This window comes from Diceros bicornis, unplaced genomic scaffold, assembly GCF_020826845.1.
Source record: "Diceros bicornis minor isolate mBicDic1 unplaced genomic scaffold, mDicBic1.mat.cur d_74_multi, whole genome shotgun sequence".
Taxonomy (NCBI): domain Eukaryota; kingdom Metazoa; phylum Chordata; class Mammalia; order Perissodactyla; family Rhinocerotidae; genus Diceros; species Diceros bicornis.
Genome location: NW_026690930.1, coordinates 898445 through 918188, shown reverse-complemented (window position 1 = coordinate 918188; position 19744 = coordinate 898445). Strand labels below are relative to the sequence as shown.

Below are 19744 nucleotides of genomic sequence, written 5' to 3'. Positions count from 1 at the left end.
CAAGTCCAGGAGGCTGGACGACCTGCTCCAAGTCACAGCCAGCGTGCAGCCTCTGCAGAGTCTGGCCCCAGAGCAGACCAGGACATAGGGCAAGTGGTTTGTCTGCAGGTGAGGGAGGAGGCCCGAGGGAGGCCATGGGGAAGGGAGCCTGGAGGAGGAGCGCCAGGGCGGGGCCTGACGAGGGAGCACTGAGGTGAGCATCCCTCCTAGTCCTGTCGGGAGACGAGATCCCACCCGGACTGGCTCTGTGCCCGTGGGTGGAGGGTTTACCCCGGGTCGTGAAGGCTTCTGTGCTACAGGCTGGCACAGGCTCGCAGCAGAGGAAGCTCCCGCTGCAGGAGAGAGCCCTCAGGCAGAGAGTGGATGCAGGTGCTCCAGGGGGACACTGTGGGCCTGCCGGGGACTGGCTCCCGGGGACTGCAGGGACTCAAGTGGGCTGAGGGAACTGAAGGGCAGCAGCAGCAATCTCTGCAGCGGGGGTCTGCACACATGTCCCACACGTATGCCCCCAGAAAGGCTGCTCTGCATGGCATTTCTCCCCCCAGACGCGTAGTTGCCCCAAACCGCCCCTCCACTCCACACTCCCAACTCCTTTCCACTCGTCTCAGGTTACTAGAAATTCAGAATATTTTAGTTGGTGTTGGAGCCCAGAGACTTTTGTTTGTCCTGCCCATGTTCTAACATTGCTGGCTTTTTAAAGATCTCAGGGCTTTGACTCCAAAACAGCAAGATGATGAGGATCCCAGAGAGCTTTCTGGAAGCAAGGCTTTATGTTTTTCAATACTGCCATCCCACCAGCTCTTCTCAAAATCCCTCCAGGACACAGACTCACAATCTTGGGTCCTCAGATTACTGAAAGGATGCGCCTTCAGAAAGTGATCGGCGTGGGTCGGCAGGACGCACCGAATGGTTGAGTGAGGAGTTCAGCCAATCCTCTTCCCGGAAAGCCATGATCACACCGGACGTGCTGTCAGAAAACAAGCTCTGGGAAGAGACCAAAGACATACAACCAACTGAGGAGCATGTGAAGCTGAGGGAAGAACAGTGAGAGTCGTGGTGTTTTTGCCCAGGGCAGGTCCCGTCCCCACCCCCTCAGTGTGACGGCCCTGTGAGCGGCGCAAGCCTGAATGGGGGTGGCTTCACTGTCAGAGGTTGCCCACTTGATGTCGCCATGCGTGGGCAAAGCCCGGCCCCTAAGCATTTCTGGAAACAGTAGCCATCTCAGTGGCAAGCTGACGTGGAAGGTCAACTTTGCAGCCGCCTGAGGTTGGATCTAGAACAGAGCAGCGAATCAGCCAGGAAGGTGAGACGGACAACCACACAATGAGACAGACACAGCGGCCTTGATGGGCTGCACGTAACCCCAGGGGGTCTGAAAGGTGGTGTGCTTGTGCAGGCCTGTGCTCAATCAGGTGAGACCAGGAAGATGGGCATTGTGGGGATGCTTAGAGACCTGCCACCAGCCTAGGCCCTGCCCCCAGGGGTTGCTGCCTCCCAGGAAGTCCAAGTTGACTGAGGGGACAATGCCCAGCCCTGTCGAAGGTCCCTGTCCACTCTGGGGCTCCCATGGAGAGAGGCCTTCCCACCTGGAAACTTCTCCCCAGGTCTTCTTCAGAGGCTGAAACGAGGTGCTCTCAGAGCAGAGAAGATGGTGAGCAGTGAGGAGAGGCTCCTGAGGAGTCGGCCCTCCTGGGGAAGGAAGCAAAGGAGCTGGGAGGGTGGAGTGGTCCCTGCTTGCTCTGGCCTCAGCCCCCTCAGTGTACATCTCCCTCCTGGAGGCGACAGGAGCCCAGGGAACCCGGGAGAGCACACCCGGGCCGCGATGAGCAACACTCCCAAGGAGGAGGATCTGAGCTCAACGCAGGATCAGCCCAGGTAGGAAGGGAGCCTTTCGCCACCAGGACACTCGAGTCAAGGTCAGCGTGCCCCTGCAGGGATGAGCTCCCTGCCTGTTCTATACGTCCCTGTGGACCACTGACTGCTTAGGGACTGGCTTCTGACCAGCAGACCCAGCACAAGTGACAGGACGACCCTTCCCAGATTCCATCACCAAGGCTGTCATTCTCTCTCACTCGCTCTCTTGTGTTCCCTCTTCCCTCTCCCCTTGTTCCCCTCTCTCAGTCTGTCTAACCCCTGGACCTGGGGACATACATGGACGTCCTGAGCTCCCCTATGCAGAGGCCCACGCAGAAGAAAACCAAGGGAGTGCCCTGGCCAACAGACAGAAAGGAGCCAGGCTCTCAGTGAAGCTGATCCTGACCGAGCCCACAGGAGTAAGCTTGACAGCACATCTCACCCTGGTCCAGCCTCGGTGGAGGCCACAGCCCCAACCTGGAAGTCGTCATGAGCAGAGGCTCCAGCTCAGTTGTGCAGGATTCCTGGTCCACAGAGATGGAGAGAAAGTGAATATTTGCGGTTTACAGATGCAGGGTGGGGAGGAGTGTTGTCAGAGAGGAGGAGACACCTCACACCATCTCCCAGTTCCCAGGTCTGGCCTGCCCTTCTCCCTCCTCTCCCCTCCAGGTTCTCTGCAGCCACAGTGCCCACCTCTCTAACCTCCTCTGGCCAAACTCACTTCTGCCTGGGTGTCTCCACACCAGCAGTGCCTTCTCCCTGGCACGCTGATCACAGGTGAGTGCAGCGCTGGGTCCTCATGTCATTCTGGTCACAGCAAATGTCACCTCAGTCAGGCCTTTCAGACCCTCCTACCCAGTGAGACCCCAGCCCTCCCTGCAGGACACTCTTTATTTTCATTCCAGTTCATGCTCTTCTCTTTCACGTGTCTCTGATTTTGTGCTTTTGTCCATCTGCCTCCAGACTGAGCTCCTGGTGGGCAGGGACCACTGGGTAGATTTCAGCACCACCCTCGGGCCCACTAGAGCTCCCGGCCCAGGGTGATGGCTTGGCACATAGCTGCCGAATGAACAAATAGGGGCATCTTGGATCCCTCCTTCCTGCTTTTGCTCCACTCAGTCGGTGAAGAGGAACACTAGTAATAGGAAGTGCAAGTGGGTGCTGAGGCAGGCGGAGGGTCAGCATGACTTCTGCATGAATCCTCCTTTCCCCAAATTGCTCCAGTAAAGCTCAGTGGGCACCACTGACACAGGAGGCTGCCACCTGATGGCTAGCACAGGAACTGCAGCCTCAGGCAGGGACAGCACAGCACCAGGCAGGCATGTATTTCTGGTGGAGAAATGCCTATCCAAACGCATTGCCCATTTTTCATTGTGCTATTTGTATTTTATTGTTGAGAGGGGAGAATGTATTATATATTCTCAATAGTAGAACTTTATCAGATATGTAAAGATCTGTAAACATATTCTCCCCTTCTGTGAGTCGTCTTTTCGCTTTCCTGATCGTGTCTTTCAACGCACTCAAGTTTTACTTTTCATGAAGTTTAATTGATCTGTTTTCCCTTTGGTTGCTTATGTGTTGGGTGCCACAATTACAAAAACATTGCCTAATCCAGGGCCATGTTTTCTTCCAAGAGTTTTATAGTTTTAGGTCTTACATTTACATCTTTGATGGTAAGAAGGTGTAACATTTTTGTATATGGTGTGAGGTAGGGGTTCACCTTTATTCTTTCACATGTGGATATCCACATGTCCCAGCACTACTTGTTGAAAAGATTATTCCCTCCTCATTGTCTTGGCATCTCAAATAATTCTACAATCTGTGGTTGTTGCAGGTGGTGTGACTTACAGTTCCTTAGAATTTTTCTTTACATGAAGGTTGCTCTTCTCTGGCCTTGTGGACTTTCACCCACTGCATATGTAGACTGATCATTAGCGAAATAATCATATCAGGTATTTGGACTAGTTTTTTCTTTGCTTGTGGTGGGTATGTAAGTCCACACCCTGTTACTCCCTGATGGCTGGGTGGACCACATTGCACCATTGTTCTGGCCTGGATTATCGCTGTATCCTTCTAACTGGTTTCTCTGCCTCTATATTTGACCCGCCATCTATCCTCAATGCACCAATTGGAGTGACCCTTTAAAACCAGATGTCACACCCTGACGTTGTGAAATCTCTCAAGGGGCTCTCCATTTCTCTCAGGGGGAAAGTTCAAGTCCTTATGATGGACCTCAAGCCCAATCCAGTTGGTCCCACACTCTCTCTGACATCATCTTTGGCCAGTCATCCCCTGTACCATTTGCTCCAGTCCCTCTGCCCTCCATTATGCTCCTGGTACATGCCAGGCACTCTCCCACCTGTAGACTTGTACTCTATGTTCCTTCCACTTGGAATCCTCTTCCACATGATGATTTCATGCCTCATCTTCTTCACTATCTTTAATTCTGTGTTCAAATGTCATCTTGGTGAGGCTGTATTGACCATGTCATTTAAAATATAAACTATCCTCTTGTCCTGACACTCCCTATCCAACTTGTTCCCCTTTCATTTTTCCCCTTAGCACTAACACCCTATAAAATAATATATAATGATAAGAATCAGTGTTCAATCAGGACACGGAAACCAACCAATAGATTGAGCAGGGACAGTTTATATAATGAACAATTAACCATAAACCTTTAAAGGGAACTATAGAGAATAGCCCAGAATTACAGTAGAGTAGTTAAGAAAGAAACAAATTTGAGAGAGGACCCCCTCGCCAAGGCTGCCTTCAGGCCTTGTTGGAGAAGGAATGATTGCAGCACAGGGATGGTGGAGAAGATTGTCATGTTTCCCAAGGCCAGTACCAGTTCCTGGTCAGGGCAGAGCTCAGCAGGTAGGGAACAGCAGGCTGAGACTGGCAAACAGGAAAGCCCTGTCCCCTCCCAGGGGCAGGTAGGCTGAGGCTGGGATGCCTACTGGATTCACTGGGATTCCATTTGCAGCGGTGCCACTCATTCTCCTTATTAAACCATCCAAGGGGATCCACTGAATCCACTGTGGATCACCCACTGTGGGTGAGTCCATGTAGACACCCCTGAATTGTGCCACTGCTGGTTGTACTGCAGTAGAAAGAAAAAGAAAAGAATGGAAGCACCCTGGGATTAGGATGGAAGGCCCTTTGTCCTAAACCTTCTCTGACAAAAGCTTAACCCCTGCCAGGTGCAAAAGAGAAATGTCTACTGGGTGCAGCTCCATTATTGCAGAACAGACAACAGAGGGCAACACTCTGATGTTGTTACACAGGGGCAATCCATTGATAACTGGCACCATAATTCCCTTATTATTTTGTTTATGTATTCCATGCTTTTACTTCCAACTTGCCTCTATTGCTTTATTTGAAGTAAGATTTTGAAGACAGCATATGTTTGTATCAAGGTTTCTAAAAAAAGGTATTTTGACCCCCCAAAATGCCATTATTAGATCAAAACAACAGAAGAATTAAAAGTACAAAGTAGCTATACTATCAGTATATGCCTTAAGTAAATAGTTTACTGTCAAATTCCTCTTATATAAGAAAGCACCATGCAGTTTCATTTTAATGATGTTAGCCTCAATAATCTAGTATAATAATAAACTCCTTTGTAATGAGTAACTATATAAAATGAAGTTACAATAATTTACAATTTACGTCTGTGACATGACCCAACTACTCTCTACAAGCACCACTGAAATCTTGATTGACGCTTGGCTACCTTGTTCTACTAGAACTAACGGGAATATTTCACTGCCAACAAATTCTGTTTACCTACTGTGTAGTTTATAAGGGTTGAATTCTTCTCTACTTGAAAATCACCATTTTCATCTCTCCATATGGATACCTGTTTATTGGCAGATAGCTTTGCAGCCAGTATAGTTTTTTTCAGGAGAGTCTTATATAAGAAGTCATAAAATATGAGTATAAATAACTTACACTTAGGCAATTTTTCTTTTTCTTTTTTTTTCCCTGCTTGGAAAGATTTGCCCTGAGCTAACATCTGTTGCCAATCTGCCTCTCTTCTTTCTCCCTTCCCAAAGCCCCACTACATAGTTCTATATTCTACGTGTAAATCCTTCTAGTTCTTCTACATGAGCCACTGCCACAGCATAGTCAATGAGAGACGAGTGGTGTGGTTCGCGCCTGGGAACTGAACCTGGGACTCCGAAGCGGAGCGTGCCAAACTTTAACCGCTAGGCCATCAGGGGTTGCTCCAGGAAATTTTTCTAGAAAAATATTGGAATCAAGATGTATGATTTATTTCTAAAAATTTCATAACATACTTTAAAACATGAAATGCTCAACATGTTTAAAAGCACTTTACCACTCAGTTTACCTTAACAAAGATATAGCAAACATTTTGAGAAATATACTTTCAACAGGAAAGTCCAATTGTAGCTTTATGCTTTTGTAGACCACTCCCAATAACGTGGCTTAAAAAATATAACTGTAAGAGTCTCTCAAGAAAATGTATTTCATTTCTATAAAAATCGTTCTTTACAGTGTCTCAATGTTTGTTTCCTACTAAGCTTCTCAATGTTCTTTAGGCTTAACAATATAGTAGAATCAAGCTCCTATAATCTAGCTTTTAATCCCACAATCCGGAAAGCTCTATCTCAAGGTCATCAAAGACCTCTTAAATCACCAAATAATATTATTCCCATTTTATAAGTGCGAATACTAGGTTTTAAAGAAGTCAAGTTCATGCCCAATATTGTTTAGCTAGTAAGAGGCAGAGCCTAGATATGACTGACTCCTGCTGTCTGATTCTAAAATCCATAAGCATAACCTCTAGGTATACAGCCAAACATAACACTCTGTATTCTTGCAACAGAATAAATACATTTGCTTTTTCTTTAATATCTGTAACACGGTTCTTAACTATTCCAATACATTGGTTTCTCCCTTTCTGTAAATGAGAGTGTTCTTCAAAGTACCTTCCTTCCTCTCTGCTCTTCTCTATACATTCCCTCCACTCCCAGTTCTTGAATTCATTTAACAAGCATTTATTTTATTGAGTCCATACAATTCCAGACCCCATGGAAAAACAATGAAAAAAAACCAGTCCCTGGCCTTGAAGGATTTACAGACTACTAGGGGAGAAAGCCCTATAAGCAAGTCCAATACTATTTTCAAAAAAAAAAACAAGTTTGAGTCTGCACAAACACAGAAGGCTATCTATGCCACACAGCACGGGTTTTCAAGCCTTTTCTGAGGAGGACTACAGTTTTTTAAGAAATAGCGTTTAAAATTTCCAAAAGAGCACGCGAGACCTAGAACTTCCCTGATCCACTGTCCCCTTCCCACTACAAGCCATGTTTTTTCTAAGACTCTTAAGAACATCATTTGAAAACCACTATATTCTAACATCTTAATAGTTTTGCCTTTCATGCCTAGGTCTTTAATCTACCCGGAATGGATTTTTGTGTACGGAGTAAAGTAGGGTTCCAATTTGAATTTTTTCCACACTGATATCTAATAGTCCCAGGACCACTTAAAGAAACGCCCCTCCTTTGCCCTCTGCTCTGTAAGAGCACTTCTATTAAAAGAAATCAAGTTTCTGGATACACGTGGAACTGGATTTGGGTTCTCTACTGTTTTCCACTGGTCTAACACTGTGCTAATACCAAAGTGCTTTAGTTACTATAGCTCTATATATATAATAAATCAGGATATCTCATAGATCAAGTCTTCTCACCTTGACCTACTGCTTAAAAAATATCTTGGCTATTCTTAGTCCTTTGTATTTCCATATGTATTTTAGAAAAGACACGTAATTTTGAGCTCTGTAATTTCCTGGTAAACTGGTAAAATACCCACAAAACAAATCTAGATCAGTATTTCTCGACCGGGGCAATTTTAACACCCCCACCTCCCACCCCAGGGACATTCAGCAACGTCTGGAAACATTTTTGGTTGTCACAAAGTCGGGGGTAGGTACTACTGGCCTCTAGTGGGTTGAGGCCTGGGAGATGCTGCTAAGCATCCCACAGTGCACAGGACAGCTGCCACAACAAAGAATTATCCCATTCAAATTTTAATAGTGCCACTTTTGAGAAACCCTGTCCCAAATAAATCAAGGGTCAAATTTGCATGGGCCCATTAAAGGCCAGGGAACGTCTACCAAAAACAATAATTTAGTTTTAGAAAAACTGAACTGCCATGTGCCAAATGAGATTTACCCCAATTCATTAAAAAAAAAATCATATTATTTGCATAGACCAAAAGGCTTATCTTCCTCTTCTCTATAGCAGGGACATTTGCAGGAAGCTTATTGGAGGGGTTAAGTCTTTAAAATACAAAGTTATAAAGAAACAAGACATATCCAGAAGATATTTAAAAAAAAAAAAGAAACTCATAGAAATCAGTAAGAAACAACCCAATAGAAATATGGGCAATCTAAATAGGCAATTCACTAAAAGGAATATTCAAATGACCAATAAACATATAAAAAGATGCTCAACCTCATTAGTCACCAGAGAAATTCCCATTCAAACTCACGAGAACACCATCCATGCACCAGAATGGCTAAAATTTTAGAAGACTGGACATATCAAGTGTTAACAAGAATGCCGAACAACGTAATTCCCATATACTACTGGATGTAGGGAAGGGGTTGCATAAACTGGTTCAACCACTTTGGAAAATGTTGGCAGTCTCTACTATAGCTGAACATATCCATACACTATGACCAGCAATGCCATTCCTAGGTATATATCCAAGAAAAAATACTTACCTATTTGCAAAAGAATGAACAAGAATGTTCATAAAAGCATTAAAAGCCTAATGTAGAAACCATCCAAATGTCTAATAACTGCAGAACGGATTAATAAACTGTGATATGTTCATAGAAGTAAATAATATACCACAACAAGAACTACTACTGTATGCAACAACACAAATGAATCCCCAAAATACAATGTTAAGCAAAAGTACGCAGACTCAAGAGTACAGATATCACTCCATTTCTATAAAGAGGCAAAACTCATCAATGGTGACAGAAGGGAGGATAGCCAATACCTGTGGAGAGAAAGGATAGTGACTAGAAAAGAGCATAAGAAGGGGCTGTAGGGTGTTGGTAATGTCCTATTTTTATCTAGGTGGTAGATACACGAGTGTGTTTACTTTGTGAAAATTCATCAAGCTATACACTTAGGATTTGTATGCTTTTCTGTATTTAGCTTATATCTTACTAAAGAATTTGCTTAAAAATGGAAAGAATCCAACCCTGATTTATCACATCTGATGCTTCAAGAGACTATTCTAAACAGCCCAAACTCACAATGATGCTAAAATGCAAGTTGTGTATATATTGACAACTGATTTTTTACCAAGGAACAAAGGCAATGCAGTGGATAAAGGATAGCCTTTTCAATAAATGGTGCTGAACAATGAGATATCCATAGGCAAAATAAATGAACTTGGATCCATACCTCACACCATATACCAAAAACAACTCGAAATGGATTTTAGACCTAACAGTAAAACCTAAAACTATATTTGATAGAAAAACACTTGTATTCAAAATATATAAAGAACTCTCAAAACTTAACAATAAGAAAAAAAAAAACAGGCAAAAGTTTCAAAAAGACATTTTATCAGAGAAGATATACAGATGGCTCATAAGCACATGAAAAGACGCTCAACATCATAAGTCATCAGGGAAATGCAAATTAAAACCACAATGAGATACCACACTACATGCCTATTAGAATGGCAGACAAGACTGACCATACCAAGTGTAAGCAAAGATGTAGAGAAATGGGAACTCTCGGACACTGCTGGTGGGAATGTAAAATGGTATAATGTATAAACACTTTGGGTAACAGTTTGGAAGTTTCTTAAAGAGTTAAACATAAGTGATCCACTCATTCTACTCTTATGTATTTGCCCATAAAAAGGAAAGCACATGTCCATAACAAAGACTGACATACAAATGTTCATAGCAGCTTTATTTGTAATAGCCGAAAACTAGAAACAACTCACATATACATCAACATGTGACTGGATCAACAATTTGTAGTATATCCATAGAACAGAACCTTACTCAGCAACACAAAGGAACAAACTGTTGACACACACAACATTGATGAATTTCAAAAGAATTATGTTAAGTGACAGAAGCTAGACAAAATTGGTGTACAAATTGTCTGATTCCATTTATATAAACTCTAGAAAATGCAAACTAATCTATAGTGATAGAAAGCAAATCAGTGGTTGTTTGGGGAGAGAAAGTCACAGAGGGGTGGGAAGGAGGGATAACAAAGGTGCATGAGAAAACTTTTGAAGGTAATGGATATGTTCACTATCTTGACGCTGACTGAAAGTTTCATGGAGGTACACCTTATGGTGGAGGCCATAACTTATCACAGCGTACCATTTATTTTATTTTATATTTTTTCATTTATATATTTTTATTTGGAAATGTTTATATCAGTGCAGTGAAACTAAATTTTAGAGACACGGGATGTCATTAGTTTGGATATCATTAGTTTATTATAAAAGAGAGACATGGAAATTATTTACATGATGAAAGATTTCAGTACTTCAGTGGAATGGGCAGCTTCACGTGATGCCATTTCAATAGTAATTCATTTCAGTCTACATACTTTCCAAGAATGTCACCATCTCTAAATAAGAAATAATCCTTGTCATCTAGAGCTACTTTGGTGCCTCCGAATTCTAGGAGAAGAACTTTATCTCCCACTTTCACACTAACTGGTTGAATCTCTCCACTCTTTCCTTTAGAGCCCGATCCAACAGCTACTACTGTTGCTTGCAATACTTTTCCTTGAGATTTTTCTGGAAGCATAATGCCTCCTTTGGTTACAGTTTCGGCTGCACTCCTTTCAACCAAAACTCGGTCAAAGAGGGGAAGAGACTTTCTAAATGCCTGTCCTGCCATGACTCCGGCCGCCGCAGCCCACGCTCCACTCTAGCGCCGCCGTTGCAAGCAGAGACCCGCAGTCCCACCCTCGAGACATGTGAACTTGGGATAAGGCACCCGGCGCGCAGGCGCGCTCGCCCCCCCCCGCCCCCGCCCCTCCCCGCGCGAGGGGGCGGCGAGGCAGCACAGCGCCGCGATTCGCCAGGAGGGCCCTGCGCAGGCCCTGACGCGAGGACCCCAAAGCGTACCATTTAAATAAATGCAGTTTGTTTTGTCAAGTATGTTTCAATAAAGCTTTTCTAAAAAAAATACAGGTTGTATATAAATATTATAAACCAGAGTTTCTATAATTAGCTCAAAATCAACTCCATTCATTCACACAACAAATAGTTATCTAGCACCTACTATACGCCAAGCACTCTGCCAGGTTCCAGGGTTACAATGGTAAGCAAACTGACATGGCTCCTGACCTCATGGAGAACACAGTCTGCTAGGGGAAGCAGAGATCAACAAAAGATGCACACAGACACATGGATAATAAAAACTTCACAGACAAGTGCTGTGAAGGAGACAAACACAGTGAGATGACACAAAATAACAGGGAAACCAAATCTGATCTAACGGAAAGGTCAGCATGGCTCCCTCAAGGAAGTGAAATTTAAGCGATACCTAATGGAAGAGGAGGATAACAAGGTGAAGATGTAACTTTCCTCAGAAGAGACACTAACACAAGCAAAGGCTCTGAGGCAGAAGAAAGCATGACCCTTTGAAGGAATGGAAAGAAAGTCAAAAGGGCTAAGGGTCAAAACAGTGTAGACAACACTATTGGTCACCTCTCCAGTAACTATTCCATTTCCTCTTCCTCACTCCTAACAGAATCACACTTGGGTTCCAGCAGCCACCCTCCTCCACACATAGTCATGTGCTTTAGAGGAAGATGACTCCATTCTTGATTTTAGGAAGTGGATACGTTGAGACTTAAGTCAGTCATGGCCACCTCTTTTCTCCCTGCCAGTGATTAGTGAAAGAATGGCATGAGTGAAAGCAGGAAAAGAAGTTATTGCATGCTCTAAACAAGAGATGGTCGTTTGGACCAGGGAGTTGTCAATGGAGATAGAGATTTGCACGGAGAAATAAGGCAGAGCAACGTGTACAGGATGTCTCCTAGGTTTCTGGCTTAGGCAAATAACGACCAATCTTTTCCATATAGTCAAAGCCAGAGAAATATTTTTTAAAAATTAAGAGTCTTATGTTATTCTTAATATATTTCATTTAAATAAATCTAATTAGAACTATTCAAGGATCATACCTAAAACATATCTCATCCTCATGCAGGATACTGGCTTCAGAAGTTCATGCAAACTTATCAAGAATGAATGAGGCTAACTAGATTTTGTCTTACAATACAAATCAATGTTTTCTAAAATTCTAACTTATAATTAACAATCCTGCCTACAAATAACATCAATTTCTGAATATCATTTATTTTGCCTTGCCTGCTTCAAAAAATGATTTAAGCTAGCAAAATGTCCAAATCAATTAAAAGCCAAGCCAAGAATAAAGTAGTCCAAGGATTTCTGACCACTCTTGTGTTATCTAAAAATAATTCCAGAGACATTAGATGGAGGTACCTAATGAATTATGCTCATCAAATTTATCAAATTAGGTCTCATAACAACAGTAGTGAAGGTTCCTATTACACATACCAACAGACCCAGGCAAAAATATAACCTACCTTGACAAGTTGATGAAGTGCCATTTCTGTCAGAAGGTGGTGTACTTGGACTGTTGAAATGACGTGAAGCTCCTCCGTCCTCGCCATCGTTTGTAACACTCTTTGAGTGGCACGTACAACGACGTGACAATGGTACTTCAGCATTTTCGCTTAAGCTTTCATCCGCTGGCTTCCCTCAAAGTGAAAGAACCTCTATTCATAATATTTCTAATTAAACAAACATTAATCATTCTCTGCAGCTAGAGTGAGCAACCACTCGAATTTGCCCAGGATTGGGAGGTTCCCCAGGCTGTAAGATTTTCAGGGCTAAACCTGGGAAAGTACCTGGCAAATCTGGACAAGGTGGTCACCCTATCTGTAGCATCAAATTAGGACAGGAGAGAAACACTTATGCTGTCAGAGACATTTATAGAGAAATGATCATCAATTTACATAACTTACAAAAAGATAATAGTCAAAGATTAATAATGTAATAAAGGCACAACCACTTGAGTATTCGTTGATATTGAGATTCATTAAAATATCAAGCAGGGAGGATTAAAAGAAAGACCAAAAGTATATTCTTAGTTACTGCTATTTCCTTAAATGAATCATTCTGGATAAAAAGTACTTTATTATATTTTTTTCAAGTCCCAATAATCAAGCTGAATATATCAACCAAATACTTACCACGAAGAAGAGACTGTCGCCACGCTAAAGCAGCACAAAGTAAGACTAAGCTTTTCCCACTTCCTGTAGGGCTCTCCAACAAACAATGCTGCTTACTTTTTAATCCTCGGACAATCTATTGACACAAAAACAATAAAAAAAAATCAGTAAACAATTTACTTCATTAGGGTCTGTCTGCATCACAAGTACAAACACAACAAGCAGTAAAGTTGTACTTGAGGGAACATAGCAATAGCAGAAGGGAGAATTAGTATTTCGTTCAATCTAGACTTTATTCCTTTATCTTTCTCCCTAAAATTATGTTGGACTTAAAAGCATATAGGCATAAAAGAAATGAACAAAGCAATTTGTGCCTTAAGGATGCAAGCACCATCATTTCTGTAAAACTAGAGTACACTAATACCTTTGAAGACAACTTAATGGAGGATACTGCTAGAGAGAGTGTAAATCACTACAACCACTTTGGACAGAAATTAACAATTTCTAGAAAAGTTGAAGATACCCAACACCAGGAAGTCCAGTCCTATGTATATATCCAAAACCTCTCCCACAGGAACATAAGGAAACATGCATAAGAAAGTTCATAGCAGCATTGTTTAGAATTGCAAAAGAATGTAAACAACTTAAATGTCTGTCAGAAGGAAACTGGATAAAAAAATTCTGGTACATTCATACAATGGAATACTATACAGCAATTAAAATAGATTAACAATCAATAAGGCTACTTCTTAAAAATAATGTTAAGCAACTAAAAACACTTCTGAACAAATATAGGTACAGTATCATATCATTGTACAAAGTTTAAAAACAGGTAGAGTAATGCTCTATATTGTTTACAGATACATACATATGTAACAAAAGTATAACAACACGTCTAGGAAAGAAAAAGAATAAATTCAGCATACTAGTAATGTTACTTGCAAACAAGGTATAAAGTAAATATGGCAAAATATTAAGATGGAACAACTCTGGAAAGTTGGCTTACTCATTTGTCTATTAATTTTCTATATGATTGAAACATCTCAAAAAATATGGTGAGAAATATAGTATTCTGTGTAAAAGACAGTAAATACTTTGTAGAAAGTAGTAATTCCGTAAAGTAAATAGAAGTTCCAAATGAGCTGAGAATAGTTTTCAGAATATTCTCCTTTGCCTCCTAACCGTATACAGTTTATAGCGATCAGGATTATTTTTCAAAAGGTTACATGTTCTTCCATGAACCCAGCAAATATTTTCAATCCATTTACTATCTGAGAAAATGAATGTAGTCACAGATTCAGTATATGTTATGAATTATCAGCATCTTTATCTTAATAAAGACTTAACTGCTGAAAACTACTTGCAGAATTCATTATAGCAAGCTATGATGGACAAGCTTGACAAGGAAAGTTCATCTTCACCCCACCAACTGTACATTCAGACCATATTGAAGAGTCCTGCTTTCCTGTTTACTTAGATTCCTAACTGCAGCAGAAACGAAAATCAAGACTGAAACAATGCCATTCAAAGAAAACCAGATACCCAACTAGACTAGGACAGAAGTCTAGAAATAAAAAGGGGATTCCTAAATGTATAAACAAAACAAATGCAAGTAAAAGAATCTCCTAGTCTTAACCATCACAGTGGTTAAGAACATGTCTCGGAATCTGACAAATCCGGATTTGTATCCCTACTGTGCCAAAACTGTGGACCAGGAGGTAGAAGTACGAGTTCTAGATCAGGTTCCCACAACTCAGATGTGTTTCCTTGATCATGTCTTCACTTCTCTAGACTAAGATCCTTATCTGTAATAATCCCTAATTGAAAAACTGTTGTAAGGGAGAAAATGCCTTGGCACACAGTAGGTGCTTGATAATTCTGATTTAAAGGTCAGAAGGGTATAATGAAAAGAAGATGGGCTTTGGAGTTAAGCAAGCCTAAGTGTGAGTCCCACTGTGTGAATCACTGAACCTCAGTCTGTTTCTTCATCTGTGCAATGGAGATAAGATTATCTACCTGATAGAGTTTTGACGAAAATTAGCCAGGCATTGAGATAAGAATTAAGTAAGGTAATGGATAGAACGTGCCTAAACTCCGTACTTGACACAGAGGAGGTGATCTACTTTAATCCCCACCTCTTCTAAACCACCTATGCTCAATCTAGGATCAGAGACTGTGCTCTCTTGCTATTGCGTGCAGAAGTCTTGGTACATGACTGCGTTTCTCTGAAGAGAACGTCCGTGGATTTCTCATTCCCAGAACTATATCCTAATAAAATAACTGAAAATAGAGGGGAGACTGATATGCACTGTTATCAACTGAGGACTTCCTTGCAATAGTGAAAAAAAACGGCAAAGTCGACCTGGGGATGGAGGGATGGCTAAAAGAGCAATTCAACAGCTTATGAAGCCAATTATACCCTGACCCCTAGCCTATGTGTTCCCAAACAAGCTAAGAACCACTATTCTGAGGTATTTCCCAGTTCTAATATTCTGTGATTCTATCTGTGCGACTCTTGAGAAGAGATTTGGTGGCCTCTAATCCCTTCACCGCAGCCAATAACGCAACGCCGGCTAGCTCCTCAGACACAGCCTAGAAATCCACCCCGCCCGCAGTCGCCGCCATCCCCCAGGGGATAAAGGACGAGGCCCCGATCCGCCTCCCGCCGCCGCCCCCGCCGCCACGAGTCAGCGGGGGGCCGAGGGGGCCCGGGCCCTCTCCCCGGGGTCGGGACAGGCTCCCTCCGGCCTCCGCGTGCTCAGACCCCCGAGGCCCGGGGACGCGGGCACCCCGACGGCCCGCACGGCGGCCAGGCGAGAGCAGAAGGCTCCCTTCGGGCAGGCTGCGCGCCGCCCCACGAGAGACAGGCTGGCCTGTTCTGAGGAAAACCGAGGCAGCGCTGCCTGGGCTCCGGGTCCCGGGAGAAAAGGAGACGGTATCCGCGAGCACACACGGCGGAGCCTGGCAGAGAGGAGAAGCCCCAAACCTCTCGCCTCCTCACCGGGCTGCCACTCCCCGGCCCAGCGCGGACTCCGGCGCCTCGCCCGCTCCCTCCTCCGCTCTCTCCAGGCCACGCGCCCGCGCGCTCCCGGACGAATTCCCGCCTCCCGCCCCCTCGACTCCCAGCACCCAATCACCCGCCAGAGCAGAAACCAAGCAACCAATCCCGGCGCGAGGTGAGGGGGCGAGACCCCTGGCCCCCGAGGGAAGCCTCCGCAATAAAAACCAACGCAAAGGATTTGGCGGCCGGGAGGTGAACGCCTGAAAAGCGAAGGACGGTTGCAGACCGCAGGGTTTAAAGGAAAAGTCTTCTCCGTTTTGAGATTTTGAAACCGGCGACTTAACCCGTGCATCCGTTTCCTTGGAAACTCGCAGTCTCATTCTTCGGGTCTGTAGACCAAGCGAAAGGAAACCCTTTGAAGCCTCGCCGGGTTCTTCCCAGAGCGCCGGTCAGCGCCCCTCAGCTCACGCTTCCGACCTTCACGGCGCCCGGGTGTGGCACAGACGGAGGCGGGAACTGCCAGACGCCCGAGCCCCGCCAGGCGACAAGGCTGGTTGACGACTGGCCCCAGAACCTCAGGATGTTCCAGGCTTCCCCGGGTACCGAGTTCAACCAGAGCAACGCTCTAGAGCGCTCCCGCCCCGGCGGCTTCTGCTCCATCAAGGCTCATCCGCCTCTGTCCCTCCTAACACCCGGTTGTTATTCTTTGCCACGAAGTACACTTCAGCTTCCTCGAAGGTAGGGAGTTAATCATGATCTCTCCAAATTGTGATTTTGTCAATTTCTATATAACTTAAGCTTGGCTCCAGTACTAGTGTCTCAAAAAAGCAAAACCTGAGACAGTTTCTCAAGTTTGAGCAACTAGTTTGGGGAGAGGTTTGCTGCAGGGGGAGCAGCGGGAGGAGAGTGGATTTGTTTGCCTCCCTTTCAGTTTTACTGCATCTTCCCAAATTGCAAAATGTACAGTGCTAAAGATAAATTCTACCTTTTAATTTAGTAATCTCAGGCTCAAAAATTTATCCTAAAAGAGTAATCCAAAAGAAAGAAAAAGTAAAAATACCTCAGTTGATAACAGTGCCTACTGTAATCCTGAAAAAAGTCATCAACCTCCCGGTCTAGTAATAGCACCCTATACGGTTATCAGTTTGATCATTATGAAGCCAGTAAAATAATTATCAAAACTAAACAACTTGCAAAAAAAATTTCATATAAAGTTAAATGAAAGAAAGCAGACTCCCTACTGGGTATTATGAATTCCATTATGTGAAAATATATATGCATAAGCAAAGATAGAGGGAAAGTATAAAAAATGTAACTTGCTGTTAAAACAGTGGAATGAAGGATAATTTATCAATACTTAAAAAAATCTTCAAGTTTTTATTCTGCTTTTACAATTTTTTTAAATATCAAATCGTTTAAGTAACTGCTCCAGGGAAAGTACTACGATTTTCCTCCGCTCAATTCCTAAGGCTCTCAACCCACTCGAGCCTTGTGTGGCCATTTGACGTGTGTGGCCTTAACAGAAATGGATACACATAGGCTCTGGAGCCAGACAGTCCTGGATTCCAGTCCCTTGAACTGTTCCTTTCAGGTGAACAGTAGTGAAAGAAAACACAAAAAACTACAAGTTCATTTGATAAAGAATAGGAATGTTTATAAACCAATATTCAAAATAGCTGCACACATCTGTTTTCACTTGAATAAAAAAATCACATTGTCACAAATTTTATAACCTTAACTTAAAATACATGAATATTAACATTTACTAATATAGTTACACATTTTGTTTACATCATCAATGAATGTGATGAAAAACAGCATGTTATTATTTAAACACAGCAGGTTTTGACCAGTCTTTGAAAACTGATCCAAGAATGTGCGCTGCATTTAGTTAGAAACCATTTATTTCAACCTTTTCTGAACTCCTAGAGGTTTCCTACTCACATAAAATATTCCAAAACCTCAGTTTAAAACAAAACAAAACAGGAGCCGCTGTATTTAATCTTAGAAGCCTACAAAACTGCCTTGTTTAAAAATATGAAAATTCTTACAGTATTTTTCAAGTGTATGCTTTTCTTTTTCGCATCGAAATTACTTAATTGAACATTAAGCATCTGATATCTCAGGGAAAGCCAGCCCAGAATCCTGTTTTTCAGAGCTGACCAGGTGTTTCTGATGCAATCTATGGACCAGCAGAGACCCATTTGACTAAAGAAGAAATAATTAGTCAAGTGTTCTCTAAACATTGCTGCATAATGGAATCAACTGGGGAATCTTAAAAAAAAAAATACTAATGCCTGACTCCCATCCGCAGACATTCTGATTTAATTGGCATGGGTTACAATTGGGGATCAAGAGTTTTAACAGCTCTCCAGGTGATTTTAATGTGCAGCAAAATGTGGAGCCACCACAATGGTGCAAGACACAATAGTGATCTAAATCACAATTAGCCACAAATGACAGATGCCTATAGAGGAGAACTCACTTTTAAAAAAGTTTCTCAAGTTGGAAATACTTTATAGTTTCTCTCTGTTTCTTAAGATCAAATTTATGTTTTTTCTTAAAGTTATAATGACTCTTTAATTAGTAGTGTTCAGAGGGGTTTTATATTGTTAAACACTCAACAGTTTTTTTTCACCCATTAAGTTTAGGTTATTGTATATAATCACTGCTATACACTTATCTATTACGTGTAACAATACACTGAAATTACCTTCTAGGCATCACAGTTTTAAGAACCATCCATAGTTTATTGACTGTTTGAAGCATTCTCCACAGAACCCCTGAATTCAATAGCTGGTTCATATTGGATGTTAATACTTCTGCATATGGTATAAGTTCACTGGCAGAGAGTGGAGTCAAGCGTTCTAGAATCTGTATCGTTTCCATATGTCTTACTGGGACAGCTGAAAATGCTAAAGGGGAAACTTAGCAGTCATAATCTAAATTCTACACAGCTTACCAAATAAGAAGTAACATTGCTCTATGAGACTACAGGCCAAACAAATCAAGAAAACAATGTTGCTCTAAACGTACACTTGCAATCCTAGCCATAGTTTTGGCCATACTTAAAATAAGGACCTTAAGAAAAATTCATTTAGGTGTAGTTATTTCACAAAGAACAAAACATATCTCATTTAAGAAATCACCTTAGTGACCCAAAGACAAGGGTCATTTCCTTGGTGATTCAGACTGATTTTAAAAATTGATTGAAATATGAAAATATACCTAAGTATTGCCTTTGGTAGTCCCATTCATTTGAAAGATTGGAATTTGTTGATACCTATAAGGGTGGCCCCCTTTATAGGTTATAAGCACCCAGAAGATTGCTGTTATTCAATAATATCAATCCTGTGCTCTTCAATAGAACAGACACTAACCACACCTGGCTGTTGAGCACTTGACATGTAGCTAGTCCAAAATGAGATGTGCAGTAAGTATAAAATATACACTGGATTCCTAAGCCTTAGTATGGAACAACAGTAAAATATCTCATTAATCGTTTTTGATATCGAGCACCTGATGGAATAATATATTAGATATATTGGGTTAAATAAAATAGTTATTAAAATTAATTTTGCCTTTTTACTTTAATGTGGCT

General features: G+C 42.5%; 1 long non-coding RNA gene across 2 annotated transcripts in view; it reads right to left on the bottom strand.

The window, feature by feature from the left end:
* Positions 1-19744, bottom strand: part of LOC131402349 (uncharacterized) — a 277855-nt gene that overhangs the window by 148491 nt on the left and 109620 nt on the right. The window lies entirely within an intron of this gene.